The sequence below is a fragment of the Nicotiana attenuata genome, unplaced genomic scaffold (genome assembly GCF_001879085.1).
Source record: "Nicotiana attenuata strain UT unplaced genomic scaffold, NIATTr2, whole genome shotgun sequence".
NCBI classification, from domain to species: domain Eukaryota; kingdom Viridiplantae; phylum Streptophyta; class Magnoliopsida; order Solanales; family Solanaceae; genus Nicotiana; species Nicotiana attenuata.
In genome coordinates this window covers 447,433-459,993 of record NW_017670650.1, presented here as the reverse complement: position 1 = coordinate 459,993, position 12,561 = coordinate 447,433, and positions in this window count along the sequence as shown.

The window sequence follows — 12,561 nt, the reverse complement described above, 5'->3', positions numbered from 1 at the left end:
TAGCCACCTAGGTAGTGTCACAACCCTAGTGTTTTTCTCCAATAGTTAATCACAACTTAGAAAATATCTCTTTAGTATAATGTGAGACCCCGTAAAAAATTTTTGGACTGAAAACCTGGTAACTTGTGGGGTCGACCTCGCAAGCTCGCCGCGGTTCGGACCCTTGGAAGTGATCTAAGCTTTTAAAAATCAAAAGAATCAAGTTTCCAGAAAATTGTCATTTATGCGGTCCAGAATGCGGTCGCAGATCCGCTATGCGGACCGCATTCCTGCCGCAGAGTGAAGCAGAAGAATGGTCAAAATTGAAGTTAAAAATGCGGTCCATTATGCGATCGCATAATAAATATGCGGACCGCATAATCGTCGCATAAATTCCTCAAGGATTTGTGGGGGTCAATTCTGCGGTGCAAAATGCGACCGCATAACAGGAATACGGACCGCATTCCTGTCGCGGAACCAGGCAGACCTTCAGAGTTTTTGGAGTCATTTCTGCGGTCCAATCTGCGAACTGCATTTCTATTCTGCGATCGCAGAATGCGATCGCATATCTTGCCGGGCTTTTATTTTTCTAAATTTTAAAACCCGATCCCTATTAAATAAAACAGCCCAACCCCCTCATTTTAATGAGATTGCTGATCAAATTAAGAGAGAGGAAGAGGGGGTCTTGAGAGAGAAAGTCATCTTCTTAAAAATCTTGTTCTTCAAAGCTATCCGGGCCGGGGAAATTCAAGCTTATCTTCATACCCCTTTTCCCTACAGGTAAAATCCCTAACTTTTCCCATTGAAATTCTGTTTTAAACTAAGGGGGGGGGGGGAGTCTCATGCATTGGTCCTTGAAATTAATGGTTAAAATGGTGCATGCATGTCTTCTTAAAACCTAAAACCTAGCAAGAGGAATCTGGGTGGAGATAGAGGTTACAAGAGGGGTTGATAACCTAAATAAGTCGAGTTGAAATTGTGAGCTTCAATTCTAAGTTATGCGTATTAATTTGTGCACTATATTGATGTTGCTAGGTTTTTGGTAAATTGGAAGTAGAAAATTAGAAAGGAATTCAGCTTCAGGTATGTATGGCTAACTTTACCCTTTGTAAAATCGCCTTGTTTGGTGTCCAAATACTTGGTATGTGATATTTTCATGAATTAGTTGTGAAGTTAACCTCTCGTGAGCAGTATGTGTTTGCTTGTGTGAACCAATTGCGAATTCTTGTAAATATTGTGCCTTATGAGTTGTGTGGTAAGAATTGTGGAATAAATGATAGAAGAGAATCGTAATTCGTGAAACGGAAATAACTGTGGTAACATCTCTTGTGGTTAGTCGTGGAAAACTATTGTTGTGATCTAAATGGTACAATGGGCTGTTGATAAGATGGAAATGGCATGGATAGTCATATAAACCCTTTGCAAGTTGTGTTGTTGTTGTTATTGGAAACTGTTGTTCTTGATCTTAGAACCTGTTGTTGTATCTTTGTAAATTGATATTGTTGTGGTATTCTTTGTGAATTGTGATTGCTCGGTGGGATCGGGTTGCGCGCCGCAACATGAAGTAATAAGGTGTGGGTTGTGGTGATAAGGGTGGCCGAGGTAATAAGGGTGGCCGAGGTAATAAGGGTGGAAAGTGATCGATATCACTATTGAAATGAAACATGAGAACATTGTGAAATTGAAAATGTGGAATGATGATGGGGAAAGGAGAGTTTGTTAACTTGTTTGCCTTGATTATTTTCCTTGTGTGCTTTAAATTGTTGTTTCCCTCTATTGTTCATTACTTGTGTATGGCTTGAGGTTACTCAGGGTAAGGTTTGTTATACATACCAGTACAATTCAAGTGTACTGACGTCCCTTTTGCCGGGTGTGCTACATACGTGTTATGATTGTAGGTGGAGCTGCAGCAGGTACTCCAGCCCACCGATCGTAGCTCCCTCTTCGTTTTCCATCAGCTATTTTGGTGAGCCCCATTCCTCTCGGGGCCCTGCGTGGCTCAGGCCGCTTGTTCTCGGAGTCTTATTTTGATTTTGTGTAAGGTATAGCCTGAGCCTTGTTAGCGGTAAATACTGTATTATCTTGCTGTACTCTTAGAGGCTCCGTAGACAGTGGATGTGGGTCAGAAGCTTATGTATATCCATGTTTCTTTTGTTGGGCAACGAATTAATAACTTCACTAACTGTTATGTATGTATGTATATTTTGCAAAAGGTGTTTTAAATTTATTATATGGTTAGTTCTTGCAAATATTGAGTAAGGAAAACATGGGGTAACGCGTGGGGTAGGAAAGGCACCCAGGTCCGCTTGGCTGGGGCTTCCCGGTCGGCCGCCCGTCATGTCCCTCGAATTTGGGGCGTGATAAACTTGGTATCAGAGCCTAAGGTTTAAAAGAGTCCTAGGATGTCTCGGAGCCGTGTCTAGTAGAGCCCTACTTATCGGTGTGAAGTCGACCACATCTATAAGTGGGGGGCTGCATGGACATTTAGGAAATTTCCCACTTCTCTGTTATTCCGTATCGTGCGGTGAAGTGAAATTTGAAAGTATGTATATCTAACTCGTGCTTTGTTCCGAACTTTTTTTCAGTAATGGCACCTAAGAAGAGAGCTAGACTCGGCCTTGGGGCCAATGCCACCACGAGTGAGGCCGCGAATCATGTACCTGATGCCGTGGGTGAGAGTGACTCCCCGGCCTTGACCCTACCTGGCCCGTCTGTCCCAGACCTGCATGTTCCTGTTCCTGCAGCAGCAGAGGGTGCCACCATCCCTCCCGCCGATATTCCTGGTTCTGGCGCCATCCCACCTCCTGGTCCCGAGGCTTCTGGTGTGGACCTTAGAGGAGCCATCCGTATGTTGACCCAGTTAGTGGCCGCTCAGGCCCAGAGATCCTAGGATGCCCCTGCATCCTCTAGCGGACAGGGAGATTCAGCCAGTTCCAGAGTTAACCAGTTTTTGCGGCTAGCCCCTCCAGAATTCTCAGGCACCGATCCAGAGGCCGATCCGTAGGAATTCCTTGATGAAATGAATAAGACCCTCCGAGTAATGAAAGCTTCAGAGACAGAGGGAGTTGAGTTGGCATCATACAGGTTGAGGGGAGCAGTGTATTCATGGTTCGAGATGTGGGAGGACTCCCGCGGGGAGGGAGGACCTCCGGCCACATGGGAGGAGTTCGTAGATGCGTTCATGGACCAGTTCTTGCCTGCTGAGACAATAGCAGCCCATGCCACTGAGTTGGAGACCCTCAAGCAGGGCAGCATGAGTGTTTGGGAGTACCACATGGAGTTCGTGAGGTTGTCCAAGTATGCTCCTCAGTTAGTGTCGACCATGGCAGCTAGAGTTCGGCATTTTGTTCAGGGCCTTAGTCCCTTGGTGGTGAATGAGGCTGCTATAGCGGCCTTACACTCGGACATGAACTATGGGAAGATTGTGGGATTGGCTAAGGCCACAGAGGCTAGGAAATTGAAGATTCGGGCAGAAAGGGAGAATAGCAGCAGGGCCCGATCAACGGGCCACTCAGGGAGATCAGCTCAGGGGAGAGGGTCGTCAGGGCCGTCCCAGTCATATGCTCAGTCCTCAGCAAACGCACCACCATCTCTGCACAGTTACCAGCAGAGCAGCTGCGTGAGACCAGGTTCAGACAGTAGGAGGCCCCATCAGTCCGGTCGTTAAGGAGGGAGATCACAGCAGCAAGGGAGGGCTCCATGTCCCAAGTGCGGGAGATTTCATACAGAGACTTGCTACTTGGATATCCCGGTGTGTTTCAGATGCGGGGTGAGAGGCCACATTCAGCGAGACTGACATATGCCCAGTCAGGGCATGGGTAGGGGATCTGCTCAGTCATCCGGTTCTTCAGCCGCTACATCATCTGTACGTCCTCCAGCCCCGTCAGGGCGTGGTTCAGTTATTGGAAGAGCTCGTGGTAGAGGTGGACCCAGCCGGTTATATACTTTGAGTGGTCGCCAGAGTGCGGAGGCTTCTCCAGATGTGGTTACAGGTATCTTGTCTGTTCAGGCCATTGATTGTTATGCTCTTATTGATCCGGGGTCCTCTTTGTCTTATGTCACCCCATTCATTGCTTCAAGCTTTGGGATAGAACCCGAACAGCTTCATGAGCCGTTCTCTGTATCGACTCCGGTTGGTGATTCTATCATTGCCGCACGAGTTTATAGGAATTGTGTTGTCACGGTGTGTGGTCGTATTACCACGGCCGATCTTGTCGAGCTTGGAATGGTAGATTTTGATGTTATTATGGGAATGGACTGGCTTTATGCATGTTTTGCCAAACTTGACTGCTGAACGAGAGTCATGAGGCTCGAGTTCCCTAATGAGCCAGCTACTGAGTGGAAGGGAAATGGTGTGGTGCCGAAGGGTAGGTTTATTTCCTACCTTAAAGCTTCAAAGATGATTAAGAAGGGGTGTATTTATCATTTGGTTCGGGTGGCGGACACCACTTCAGAAGTGTCTACCCCCGAGTCCGTGCCGGTCGTGAATGAGTTTCTTGAAGTATTTCCGGACGAGCTTCCAGGGATTCCGCCGGATAGGGAGATTGATTTTGGGATTGATGTGTTACCTGATATGCAGCCAATATCTATTCCACCATACAGAATGGCTCCAGCAGAGTTAAGGGAGTTAAAGGAGCAGCTAAAAGACTTGTTAGAAAAGGGCTTCATACGGCCGAGTGTGTCGCCATGGGGTGCCCCGGTTCTTTTTGTCAGGAAGAAGGATGGATCGCTCCGAATGTGCATTGATTATCGGCAGCTCAATAAAGTCACAATCAAAAATAAGTATCCTTTGCCACGAATAGATGATTTGTTCGATCAATTGCAAGGTGCAAGATTCTTCTCCAAAATTGATCTACGATCAGGATATCACCAATTGAAGATTAGGGAGCAGGATATTCCCAAGACCGCTTTCAGAACTCGCTATGGTCACTTTGAATTCTTGGTCATGTCTTTTGGGCTAACCAACGCCCTGGCAGCTTTTATGGATCTTATGAATCGGGTCTTCAAGCCATTTCTAGACTCCTTCGTGATTGTTTTCATTGACGACATCCTTGTTTATTCGCGGAGGATCATGCCTATCACCTCAGGGCAGTTTTCAGACTCTTCATCAGCACCAATTGTATGCGAAATTTTCAAAATGTGAGTTTTGGTTGGAGTCCGTTGCCTTTTGGGCCACGTTGTCTCAAGTGAAGGGATTCAGGTAGACCCCCAGAAAATTGCAGCAGTGAAAGATTGGCCTAGACCCACGACCTCGACGGAGATTCGTAGCTTCTTGGGTTTGGCAGGGTACTATCGGAGGTTTGTGGAGGGATTCTCTACCCTCGCTTCCCCGTTGACTAAATTGACGCAGAAAGCAGTTAAGTTCCAATGGTCCGATGCTTGTGAGAAAAGTTTTCAAGAATTGAAGGCAAGGTTGATCTCGACACCGGTATTGGCCTTGCCAGAAGGCACGGAAGGATTTGTGGTTTATTGTGATGCCTCCAGAGTTGGTTTGGGGTGTGTATTGATGCAGCATGGGAAGGTTATAGCATATGCTTCAAGGCAACTCAAGAGTCACGAGAAGAATTACCCGACGCATGATTTGGAGCAGCAGTTGTGTTTGCCCTGAAAATATGGCGGCATTACCTTTATGGGGTCCATGTGGATGTATTTTCAGACCACAAGAGCCTCTAGTACTTGTTCAAACAGAAAGAATTGAATATAAGGCAGCGGCGGTGGTTGGAATTGCTCAAGGATTATGACATGAACATCTTGTACCATCCAGGGAAGGCGAACGTGGTGGCCGACGCTCTCAGTCGGAAGTCCATGGGTAGTTTGGCTCATTTGGGAGTGGATCAGAGGCCCTTGGCTCGGGAGGTTTATCAATTGGCTAGTTTGGGGGTTCGCATTTCGGCATCAGACGAGGGAAATGTTATGGTACATAATGGAGCAGAATCGTCACTTGTAGCGAAAATCAAGGAGAACAAGTTTATTGATCCAGCATTGGCTCAGATGAAGGAAGCAGTTCTGAACAACAAGACTTCGGCATTCTCACTCAGCAGCGAAGATGGTGTCTTGCGGTGTCAAGATAGATTATGTGTTCCGGATGTGGATAAGCTCCGGGAGAGGGTAATGGCAGAGGCTCATAATTCCAGGTATTCCGTGCATCTGGGTTCTACGAAAATGTATCATGATCTCAAGGAGGTTTATTGGTGGAACGGTATGAAGAGGGGTGTGGCGGACTTTGTATCTAAGTGTCCGGATTGCCAGCAAGTGAAGGCCGAGCATCAGCGGCCCGGTGGGCTAACTCAGCTTATGGAAATACCGATGTGGAAATCGGAGGTGATTAACATGGATTTCGTGGTGGGGTTACCTCGCAATCAGCACAAATTCGACTCAATTTGGGTAATAGCGGATCGACTCACCAAATCAGCTCACTTTTTGCCAGTCAAGTCCACCAACACTGCAGAGCAATACGCTAAGTTATATATCAAGGAGATAGTAAGGCTCCATGGCACGCCACTTTCTATTATCTCGGATCGGGGGGCCCAGTTCACGGCAAACTTTTGGAAGAAATTTCAGCAAGGTTTGGGTACTCAGGTAAATCTCAGCACAGCTTTCCATCCGCAAACTGACGGTCAGGCCGAGTGGACTATTCAGACGCTTGAAGATATGTTGCGAGCTTGTGTCTTGGATTTCAAGGGAAATTGGGATGAGCACTTGCCACTTATAGAATTTGCTTACAATAACAGCTTTCAAGCTAGCATCCAAATGGCCCCATTTGAGGCGCTATATGGAAGAAGGTGTAGGTCTCCGATTGGGTGGTTTGAAGCAGGTGAAGCAGAACTGATAGGGCCAGATCTTGTGCACCAGGCTATGGAGAAAGTTAAAATCATTCAGGAAAGGATGAAGACTGCTCAGAGTCGCCAAAAGTCTTATGCGGACGTTCGTCGGAGGGATTTGGAATTTCAAGTTGGTGATTCGGTGTTCTTGAGGGTATCCCCTATGAACGGAATCATGCGCTTCGGGAAGAAATGTAAGTTGAGTCCTAGATATGTCGGGCCGTATCGAATCGTTCAAAGGATAGGGTAGGTGGCCTATAGGTTGGAATTGCCTCCCGAAATGTCATTAGTGCACCCGGTTTTCCACGTGTCCATGTTGAAGAAAGTGGTTGGGGATCCATCCACCATCGTGTCAGTCGAGACTATCGAGGTTAATGAAGAGTTGTCGTATAAAGAGGTTCCGGTTGCCATTCTTGATAGACAAGTCCGTAAGTTGAGAAATAAGGAAGTCGCCTCAGTCAAGGTGTTGTGGCAAAGTCAACGAGTTGAGGAAGCCACGTGGGAAGCGGAGAAGGAAATGAAAGAGAAATATCCCCATCTATTTGATCAAACCTAGAAGAAATTAGGTGACCTTTCTATCTCTAAAACCACTTTCATTATGTCCGAATTGGTTCCCTCCTAAATGCTAGTGACGTTCCCTCTAGTTGTGCAAGACTTATGGGTGTTGTGATTGTTTTAAGTCATGTGAACATCTCTTTGGTAAATGAAAGTTTTATAAAGACTCTTGTGTTAGGTAATCAACTCATAGTAAGTGTAGATTGGTAATGAGTTACTTGTATGCATATAATATGTTGAAGTGGTTAAATTATGTGAAACCTATTTGAATAACTGATTCATAAGCAAAACGTATCAAGTGATCAAATGTGTGCAATTGTTAAGGCAGGAAATTGTATAACAATTGTAGGAATGGTTGTAATCCTGTTATGGTGTTGGAATTTGTGTTTCGGGGGCCCTCTGTCAGGTAGAAATGTCCAAATTACAAAGGAAACTCTGGCGAAATTTTTCTAAAAATAAGGGGGGTAGTAAAAAGTACAAGAACTTGCGTAACTTGTTTTCAAAAACCAACTGAGCCTTAAAATGCTGAAAGGTTTGGAATAAGTCCTCATTCGGGGACGAATGATTTTTATGTGGGGGAGGATGTGAGACCCCGTCAAAAATTTTTGGACTCAAAACCTAGTAACTTGTGGTGTCGACCCCGAATTTGTGTTAGGAATGTGTAGAATTTTGGTAGTGATCTAAGCTTTTAAAAATCAAAAGAATCAAGTTTCCAGAAAATTGTCATTTATGCTGTCCAGAATGCGGTCGCAGATCCGCTATGCGGACCGCATTCCTGCCGCAGAGTGAAGCAGAAGAATGGTCAAAATTGAAGTTAAAAATGCAGTCCATTATGCGATCGCATAATCAATATGCGGACCGCATAATCATCGCATAAATTCCTCAAGGATTTGTGAGGCTCAATTCTGCGGTGCAAAATGCGACCGCATAACAGGAATGAGGACCGCATTCCTGTCGCAGACCCAGGCAGACCTTCAGAGTTTTTGGAGTTATTTCTGCGGTCCAATCTGCGGACCGCATTTCTATTCTGCGATCGCAGAATGCGACCGCAGATCTTGCCAGGCTTCTATATTTCTATATTTTAAAACCCGACGCCTTTTAAATAAAACACCCCAACCCCCTCATTTTAACGAGATTGGTGATCAAATTAAGAGAGAGGAAGAGAGGGTCTTGAGAAAGAAAGTCATCTTCTCCAAAATCTTGTTCTTCAAAGCTATTCGGGCCGGGGAAATTCAAGCTTATCTTCATACCCCATTTCCCTACAGGTAAAATCCCTAACTTTTCCCATTGAAATTTTGTTTTAAACTGGGGGGGGGGGTGGGGAGTCTCATGCATTGGTCCTTGAAATTAATGGTTAAAATGGTGCATGCATGTCTTCTTAAAACCTAAAACCTAGCAAGAGGAATCTGGGTGGAGATAGAGGTTACAAGAGGGGTTGATAACCTAAATAAGTGGAGTAGAAATTGTAAGCTTCAATTCTAAGTTATGCGTATTAATTTGTGCACTATATTGATGTTGCTAGATTTTTGGTGAATTGGAAGTAGAAAACTAGAAAGGAATTCAGCTTCAGGTATGTATGGCTAACTTTAACCTTTGTAAAATCGCCTTGTTTGGTGTCCAAATACTTGGTATGTGATATTTTCATGAATTAGTTGTGAAGTTAACCTCTCGTGAGCAGTATGTGTTTGCTTGTGTGAACCAAATGCGAATTCTTGTAAATATTGTGCCTTATGAGTTGTGTGGTAAGAATTGTGGAATAAATGATAGAAGAGAATCGTAATTGGTGAAACGGAAATAACTGTGGTAACATCTCTTGTGGTTAGTCGTGGAAAACTATTATTGTGATCTAAATGGTACAATGGGCTGTTGATAAGATGGAAATGGCATGGATGGTCATATAAACCCTTTGCAAGTTGTGTTGTTGTTGTTATTGGAAATTGTTGTTGTTGATCTTAGAACCTGTTGTTGTATCTTTGTAAATTGTTATTGTTGTGGTATTGTTTGTGAATTGTGATTGCTCGGTGGGATCGGGTTGCGCGCCGCAACACGAAGTAATAAGGTGTGGGTTTTGCTTCTCTTTCCTTCTAGTTAACTAATCTTGTTTGTGTCGATCCATCAGGTGCATATGGCTCTAAACGGAAATGACCCTCTTGGCAATGCCTTGGCGGGGGAGGAGGTTGAAGATGTTGATCAAGATGAGCTTCCGGTACCTCAAGTACCACAAAGAGCTAGAAATGCCAATGCAAATCCAAATGACCAAATCCCAGACCCTCCTCCGCCACCGCCAAGAGTGGCCCCAAGAGTCCTTTCAAACCAGGGTTATGCAAGTGCCATAGTTCCTCCCCGAATCCCGGCGGGGAATTTTCAAATCACCAATGTTATGTTGACGCTTCTCAAGCAAAGAGGGTATTTTACGGGCACCTCCGACCAAAATGCATACAAGCACTTGAAGGGGTTCGTAGATACTTGCTGGGGAAGTAAACAAACAAACATGTCCGAGGATGCGTTGAGATTGAGGCTTTTCCCGTTTTCTCTTCGGGGTAAAGCGCTAAATTGGTTGGAAAGGTTACGGAATCATTCTATCACCATATGGGACGAATTGGCGGACAAATTCATTGCCAAGTTCTTTTCTCCAAGTCACATGGAGGCGCTCCGTGATGAAATTTTGGCTTTCAAACAAGAGCCAACGGAACCCTTGCACGAAATATGGGAGAGATTTAGAACTATGGTTAAAGAGTGTCCAAATAATGATATGACCGATGTGATGATTCAACAAACATTCTATAGGGGCATTAACACAACCAACCAATGTATTGTGAACCAATTGGCGGGAGGCAATTTTATGAAGCTTCCTTACAATGAAGCTTGTGATGTGTTAGATGAAATGGATGATACTTCTTCGGCGTGGCAAAGCCGAGCAAACGTTCCTCAAGGTGATCCTAATGTCATACATTTGCATAAGGAGTTGCATGATCACGGCCAAGCCATTGCCGAACTTACAACAACAATGAATCAATTGGCAAAGGCGCAATTGCAACAAGTTCAAAACCCGCGCCAAGTCAATGCCATGGAAGGAGTGAATATGATGAAACGAAGGCAAAGAGGGCAACAACCTCAAGGAAACTGTGATAACTATGATGATGGTAGCGGTTATTCGAACGAGTGCTATGATGAGCAAAGTGAAGAATGTCAATATGTTAACAACTACCAAGGAAATAGAGGAAACCAGGGAAATCAACAATGGCGTCCCCAAGGAAATTGGGGCAATCAACAAGGAGGCGGAAATTGGAATAACAACAATCAACAACAAAGTGGTGGAAATTGGAACGGGAATAATCAAAACAACAATTGGGGGAATCAAGGAAACAATGATGGAAATTGGAATGAGAACAATAGCAATTGGAACAACAACAATGGTCAAGATGGGTGGAACAACAATGGTGGTCAAGGTAATCGGGGGCAAGGCTTTCAAAGGCCTCCGATGTTTCAACAACCAAACAACCCGCCGCCGTTTCAATATCAAGGGTCTAGTTCTTCCGGAAGTGATATGGGGAGAATAGAGATGATGTTTGAGCAAATGATGAAAAAGAACCAAGATTCCGATGCTCAATTGGCTTCTCACAATACATCTATCCGGAACTTGGAGGTGCAAATAGGACAAATTTCTCAAGCTTTTAATACTCGCCCTAAGGGTGCTCTGCCAAGTGATACGGTAGTAAACCCTAAGGGTGGGCACAACAATCATGTGATGGCGGTGACCACGCGAAGTGGAAGAGGCGGTGATGTGCATGCCTCAAGAGAAAATCAAGTTATGGTTGATGAAGATGAGTTGCGTGATGATGATATGCCTTTGGGGGTTGAAGATGTAGTGGAACCAAGTGTGAGAAACGATGTGCGCATTGATATTCATGAGGGTGAGGAGGAGACACAAGAGGCCGTGAACCCGTCTAGGGAACACATGATTGATATGCCCGAGCCGGTGGTACCCAAAGCCAAGGCACCCTTGCCTAGGCTTCCTCCGCCTTATCCTCAACGGTTGGCCAATGTGCTTTTGGTGGAGGCACTCGAGCAAATGTCGGGGTACGCAAAATTAATGAAGGATTTGGTTACAAAAGAGAGATCAATAGAGTGTGAGATAATCAAGATGACCCATAGAGTGAGCGCAATTGTACACTCCATGGCTCCAAAACTTGAGGACTCAGGTGCATTCACCATCCCGTGTACCATTGGAAGTGCCGACTTTGCAAAAGCCCTTTGTGACTTGGGGGCGAGTATCAACTTAATGCATATTCGATTTTCAAGACTTTGGGAATCGGACAACCTCGCCCGACTTCAATGAGGCTCCAAATGGCGGATAGGTCAATGAAGCGGCCTTTGGGTATAATCGATGATGTCCTTGTTCGGATTGATAAATTCATCTTGCCGGCCGACTTCGTGATACTAGATTGTGAGGTGGACTTTGAAGTCCCAATTATCCTTGGAAGGCCTTTCTTAGCTACGGGGAAGGCTTTGGTCGATGTTGAGGCGGGAGAGTTGACCTTCTGTGTTGGTGATGAAAAGGTGGTGTTCCATGTGTGCAAGTCTATGAGGCAACCAAATAGCACCGAGGTGTGCTCGTTTGTTGACATTGTCACGACAGCGATACTGGATGACACAAGCGCAATGATTAATGTTGAAGATCCACTTGAAGCTGTGCTTTTGAACATGGAGGCTAATGATGATGCCGGGAGAATTGAATGAGTAAATGCTTTGCATGGTATGGGCTCGTACTCTTATGAGCCTAGGAAGTTATCCTTGGACCTTAAGAATCGCAAAACACCCCCAACCAAGACATCTATTGAGGAGCCGCCGGTGTTGGAGTTGAAACCACTTCCTCCTCACCTCAGGTATGAATACTTGGGCCCTAATTTCACTTTGCCTGTTATTCTTTCGTCTTGCTTGACTAACATGCAGGTTGACACCACTTTGGCGGTTCTACAAAAGCGCAAGAGGGCGATTGGATGGACATTGGCGGATATTCGGGGTATAAGCCCCGCTTTTTGCATGCACAAGATCATTTTTGAGGAGGATGCAAGGCCATCTCTTGAACATCAAAGAAGATTAAATGAAGCTATGCAAGAGGTGGTAAAGAAAGAGGTTATCAAGTGGTTGGACGCCGGTGTGGTTTACCCAATTTCGGATAGTTCATGGACCTCTCCGGTCCAAT